Here is a 6,297-nt window from a genome sequence, read left to right on the forward strand (position 1 = left end):
CCATTACAAATCCTGGAACTCACTAAGTAGACCAGACCTGCCTTGAATTTACCAAGATCTGCCTGTCCCCAGTGCTGGGATTAAAGGTGTGGCCACCACACCCAGATCATTTTGCTTTTAAGTCAACAAGATTGATTTGTGGGGTTTCCCCCTCCTCCTCCTCCTCCTTCTTCTTCCTCTCTCTCTCTCTCTCTCTCTTTCTTTTTTTTCTGAGACAGACTTTCTCTGTAAAACAGTCCTGGTTGTCCTGGAACTCACTTTGTAAACCAGACTGGCCTCAAACAGGATCTGTCTGTCTCTGCCGCTCAAGTGCTAGAAATAAAGGTGTGCATCACCAATGCCCGGCTTCTTTATCTTTTGTGGTATTTGGAATTGAGTCTAGGAACTGGCATAGGTGCTCTACTATTGAACTATGGTACCACACCATTTTAACTTAACAATTTTATTACTATTAATTTTAATTAGTATTTATTTGGTGTCGGGTTTGTTTGTTTTGCTTTGTTTTGTTTTTGTCTTGAATCTGGGTCTCATTGTGAAGCTCAAACTATCCTGGAACTCTGCCTGGAACTCTCAAATCCTCTGCCTCTGCTTCACAAATGCTGGGATTATAAATGTGTACCACCACTACCCAGGTGCTTTAATTAGTTAATTGGGTTTTTGAGTTTTAATTATTTTTCAAATATGAGTGTTTTGTCTGTATGTACATATGTGCAACACCTGCATGCCTTGTGCCCACAGAGGTCAGAAGAGGGTCCTGAATCCCCTGGAACTGGATTTGGGAATTAAAAGGCTGCCTGGGTTGCTTTCAAACTCTTAGGCTCTGGATTCGCCCACTTCAGTCTCCTAAGCACCTGGGACAAAGGGGTGGGCGCCATCATGCTGAGCTTCTCCTTGTTCTTTTGAGCTCAGTTCTCTGCATCAGCCTCTAGGACTGGGATGGCCCAGGACAAGCATCTGCAGCATGTTGAGAACATATAGACCAGGCCTCTGTTTGTTCCTGGTGCCCCATCTCTTGGAAGGAAGAGAAGGCTCAACCCTGGATAAACATCTACACAAGACTCTTGGGTCTAGAGTTGAACAAAAAAGATAAAAAAAGAAAAGGAAGGGGAGAGGAGGTTTTCGGGTTGGCATCTGCTGCCGCCGGGTGCCGGGGGCTACTTGGTCATGCCCTGTTCAGAGCCAGTTTGAGGTGGAGATGTGAAAAGTCAGCATCGGATAACTTCAGATATCATCAAATAAAATGTAACCCTCTCATTTTGCAGGAGGGGAAACTGAGGCTTAGGCCTTCTACCTGCTGTCACCCTTCTTTTCTGGCAGCTCCTCATCTTCTTGATCCCAAAGTTCAGACCCAGAAGTTAAGAGGCTCATCTTGCAGTCCAGGGACTTTGGGGTCCAATCTCAGCACTCCAGCCACCCGGGGAATGCCACTGGGATAGAAGGGGAGGCGTGGACAGGAGCAGCTGAGTAGGTGTATCCATCTTAGCAATACTTAGGAAGGCGGGAGGCTTTGAAAAGACTAATTATGGGGGTCAGGCTTTATCTTCAATAGACCCCCCCTCTAAATTTCTACAGCATGTTCATGTGGGGCCCCAAAGACAGGGAAATTGAGGAGCCAGGCATCCCTAAGACAACCCAAAGAAGGAGTTGTGCATTGGGATTGAGAGGGACAGGGGAAGGGAGTCACCAAAGACAAGAGGTGGATCGCAGGCTGCTGACCAGTAGGCCCAAGACACTAGCCAGGAGAAGGTTAGGCAGAGGGCTTCTCCTCCTCCTTCTCTGAGCCAGGGTCTCAAGTGGTCAAAGCTGGCCTTGAACTTACTATGTATCCTATGTATCCGAGGTAGATCCTGAACTCCTGACCCTCTTGCCTCTACTTCCAGTACCTCTCCACGCCTGGACACTTGGGGTAGGAAGAGACTTTCTGTTGGCAGCCTGTGTGGGCTCAGGCTGGTGGGCCTCAATCCGACATTATGAAAATGATCAGAAGCTCTGGACAAAGGTCAACAACGCTCAGTACACAGAGGAAATATCTGTAAGGAAAGCCAGGTATTATAAACAATGGCAGGGATCAAAGGTGGCACTCTGAGAGAACAGCAAAATTTCCCCCTCTGAGTCTTGTGGAGCCCTCAAAAGGACTGTTCAGCACCCCCTATACCTGGATCATCTACTTGGCCAGCACATATGTTAAGCACCTAATTTGCATCAAACTCAGGGAGTATGCTGGGGACACCCAGAGGCTACCACAAGATCCTGTCTCCAAGGGCAGAAATCTTCTGGTTTGAGAGTGGAGAGACAGCTCAAGATCTTTTGTTGCTTTTGCAGGGGACCCAGGTTTGATTCCCAGCATTAACAAGGTGGCTCACAGCCATCTGTAACTTCAGTTCCGGGGTTCAGATAGCAATTCTGACCTACTCTGGCTCCTGCATGTGTTGGTACAACGACAACACATACATGCAGGTAAAATACCCATATGCATAAAATAAATAAATTTTAAAAAACGGTTAAGAGAAACCTGTTTTCCTCACTCAAGAATTAGACATGCCACCTTGGCTAAGCCAGTTTCAGTTTATGCCTTTGGTGGCAAAGTTATTATTGTTATTGTTATTAGTTTGAGACAGGGTCTCATAAAGTCCAGGCTGGCCTCAAACTGTCTATATGATGAGATGTGACTCTTGATGTTATGAACGTGTGCTTCTATCCACAGTTGTATAGGGGATATAGTTCTTCAACGTCCTAGGATAAGCCAACTACTCATCTGAGGTTAGTTAAAAGGATTGTGGTAAAACTACACATTGGGCTATTACTCAGCATAAAGTAGATCAAGAAATCTCTTTGCATACTGATATGGAACAATCTTCAGAATGTTGCTAGAAAGAAAAAAAATCAGGGTGCAGCTGGTAAACTGGCTCAGTGGGTAAAGTGTTTGCCATCAAACCTGATGCCCTGAGTTTGATCCCCCAGATCCACATAGTGGAAGAAGAGAATACACTCCTACAATTTGTTCTCTGACATCCACTAGTGCCCCCCAACAATGAATAAATAAATGTAACAATTTGGGTGCCTTAGGTTCATCTAATCAGGAATGCTGGGGTACAGGAGAGATAGCTCAGCAGCTAAGAGTACTAGCTGCTTTTGTTTTGAGACAGGGTCTCAGTATGCAGCCTTGGCTGGCCTGGAACTCTCAGAGATCCACCCGATTCTGTCTCATGGGAGCAAAGGTGTGTACCAAGGTGTCTAACTGCACTGGCTGCCTTGCAGAGGACTGTGTGTCTTGTCCCAGTACCCATATGGTGGTTTACAACCATCTATAAGTCCAGCCTACACAAAACACCCACACACATAAAATAAATAAGTAGCCGGGCGGTGGTGGCGCACGCCTTTAATCCCAGCACTCGGGAGGCAGATGCAGGTGGATCTCTGTGAGTTCAAGACCAGCCTGGTCTATAAGAGCTAGTTCCAGGACAGGCTCCAAAACCACAGAGAAACCCTGTCTCGAAAAAACAAAACAATAAATAAATAAATAAATAAATAAAATAAGTAAATGAGTAATAAAACTAAAAAAAAAAAAACCCTTAAAATTAAAAAGGGGAATAGACTATAGGAAAACAAGAAAAAAAATATATATGCATTGTATATATATACACACTTTCTATGCTATATCTCTAGAAAGGCATAAAAAATTAGTAACTTTGACTGTTTGGATGGATGCCAACAAGATCATATTTTTTCCTTGATTCTTTGCATATGTATATATGCATTCATACATACAACATACATGTATTCCCTCTTGCCTCTTGCTAAGATTTCTGGGATTTCAGGTGTTCACCCCCCATGCCTGACTTGTGTGTGCTGCTTTTTTTTCTTTTGAGGCAAGGTTTCTTGAGGCCCCAGCTGATCCCTAACTCACTATGTAGCTGAATTTCTGACCCTCCTGGCTCTGCCTCCCAAATATGAGTGCTGGGATTACAGGCTTGTATTACTGTGCTAACTCTTCTTCGGTGCTTCAGCACAGAAGCCAGGGGTTGGTGTGTGTAGGCAAGCACTCACCAGCTAAGCCGCATCCCTAGTTCTCTTGTTCTTTTTACTTTTTGGAGTTTGAACTATGTGGATGTATTATCTATTTAAATTTCTAAGTAAAGCCAAGTGTGGGGGTGCATTCTTGTTAATTCTAGCACTCAGAAGGCTGCTGGAGGATTGCTGCAAGTTCAAGGTCAACTTTGGTTGTGCAGTGAATTCCAAGCCAGCCTAAGCTACAGAATAAGACCTCTTCTCAACCCAAAGAAGAACCTCCTCCCCTCCTCCCAGAGGCACTTTCTGCAGCATTGCACATGATATTGCTTGGAGCTTTCTGGGTCAACAATTTACATTCCTAAACTCTTGCAGTCTGTGTTTGGAAGAATGAGTAAATCATGAGTGTTAGTACTTTTTTTTTTTAACTTTTTAAAATTTCACTTATTTGTATTTTTTGTACACTGGTATTTTTCCTGCATGAATGTCTGTGTGAACATGTCTGATCCCCTGGAACAGGAGTTATAGACAGTTGTGAGCTGCCATGTGGGTGCTGGGAATTGAACCCGGGACCTCTGGAAAAGCAACCAATGCTCTTAACCCCTGAGCCATCTCTCCACCTCCCAGTCCAGCTCCCAGTATTAGTTATTAGTATTATGCACTTTTCAAAGTGTGTTGATGGGGACTGGAGAGATGGCTCAGGGGTTAAGAGCACTGACTGTTCTTTGGGGTTCAATTCCCCAGTACCCACATGGCAGCTCAAAACTGTCTGTAGTTTCAGTTCCAGGAGATCTGAAGCCCTCGCACAGAGTATATATAGGCAAAATACCAGTGCACATTAAATAAGTAAACCTTAAAAAAAGTGTGTTGATTGATAACCAATCAGTGTCAGTTTCCCAACAGTTAGATAAAGCCAGATAGACGGGTGTTTTTATCTGATAAAAAAAAGCACCTTTGGGTTGGGAGTGTAACTCAGAGGTAGGGTGTTTTCCTAGAATACATTAAGTCCTATTTTGACCCACAACACTAGAAAAACAAACAAATAAAAGACTGGAAAAGGGAGTAAGCTAAAAAGATGGTTTGCTGTTGAGTGCTTGCTGCTCTTTCAGAGGACCATAACCTCTGTGTGTGGCTCATAACCAACTGTAACTCCAGCTTCAGGAGACCCAATACTCTCACGTACCTCCATGGGCATGAGGAAACACACACACACACACACACGGCATATATACATACATATATAATTAAAAATAAAAATAAATCTTTAAAATCAAAAGAAACAGGGCAGGGAGGTGGCTCAGTCAGTAAAGTAAAAAGCAGCAGAGTGGGTGATCCCTTAGAATGCCAGCACTGGGGAGAAAGAAACTGGAGAATCCCTAGGACTTGTTAACCAGCTGACTAGCCAACTGAGCTCCAAGCTCAGTGAGAGAGACCTTATCTCAAAAAAAAAAAAAAAAAAAAAAAAAAAAAAAAAAAAAAAAAGGTAGGTGAGGGTCACACATACTAAATAAAAATGTAATAGAAGGCCGGGCGGTGGTGGCGCATGCCTTTAATTCCAGCACTCAGGAAGCAGAGGCAGGCAGAGGCAGGGAGGCAGAGGCAGAGGCAGGCAGAGGCAGGGAGTTCCAGTACAGGCTCCAAAGCTACAGAGAAACCCTGTCTCGAAAAACCAAAAAAAAAAAAAAAAAAGTAATAGAAGTTTATTAAAAAGCTAAGTTGGGCCGGGCGGTGGTGGCGCAGGCCTTTAATCCCAGCACTCGGGAGGCAGAGGCAGGCAGATCTCTGTGAGTTCGAGACCAGCCTGGTCTACAAGAGCTAGTTCCAGGACAGGTTCCAAAACCACAGGGAAACCCTGTCTCGAAAAACCAAAAAAAATAAATAAATAAATAAATAAATAAAAAATAAAAATAAAATAAAAAAGCTAAGTTGGAGAAATGAGGAAGACGCCTGATCTCCACTTGGAAAAGAGCACACAAACACACAGCAGAACACCTGAGATCCAGTAGAATGAGAATGAAATGATTTATTCAAGTTCACCAAAAGAGACAGGTAGAGGTTCCTAGGGACTGACTTCCAGTCCAATTTAGTGTTACATTTATATACAACCTTGCTCTTGCTTGGCTTTCTTTTGTTTTTGCATGCTTGTGTGTTTTCTTGAGACAGGGTCTTAATTTCGCATAGACTAAGCTCAAACTTTTTATACTTCTCTCACTGCTATGCCTGGTTCCCTGCCTGCCTTCTGTGTGCATGTAGCAATACCGCCTTGCTCGCTTTTCCAACTTTCTTGTG

Source organism: Chionomys nivalis, chromosome 7, assembly GCF_950005125.1.
Source record: "Chionomys nivalis chromosome 7, mChiNiv1.1, whole genome shotgun sequence".
In the NCBI taxonomy this organism is placed as follows: domain Eukaryota; kingdom Metazoa; phylum Chordata; class Mammalia; order Rodentia; family Cricetidae; genus Chionomys; species Chionomys nivalis.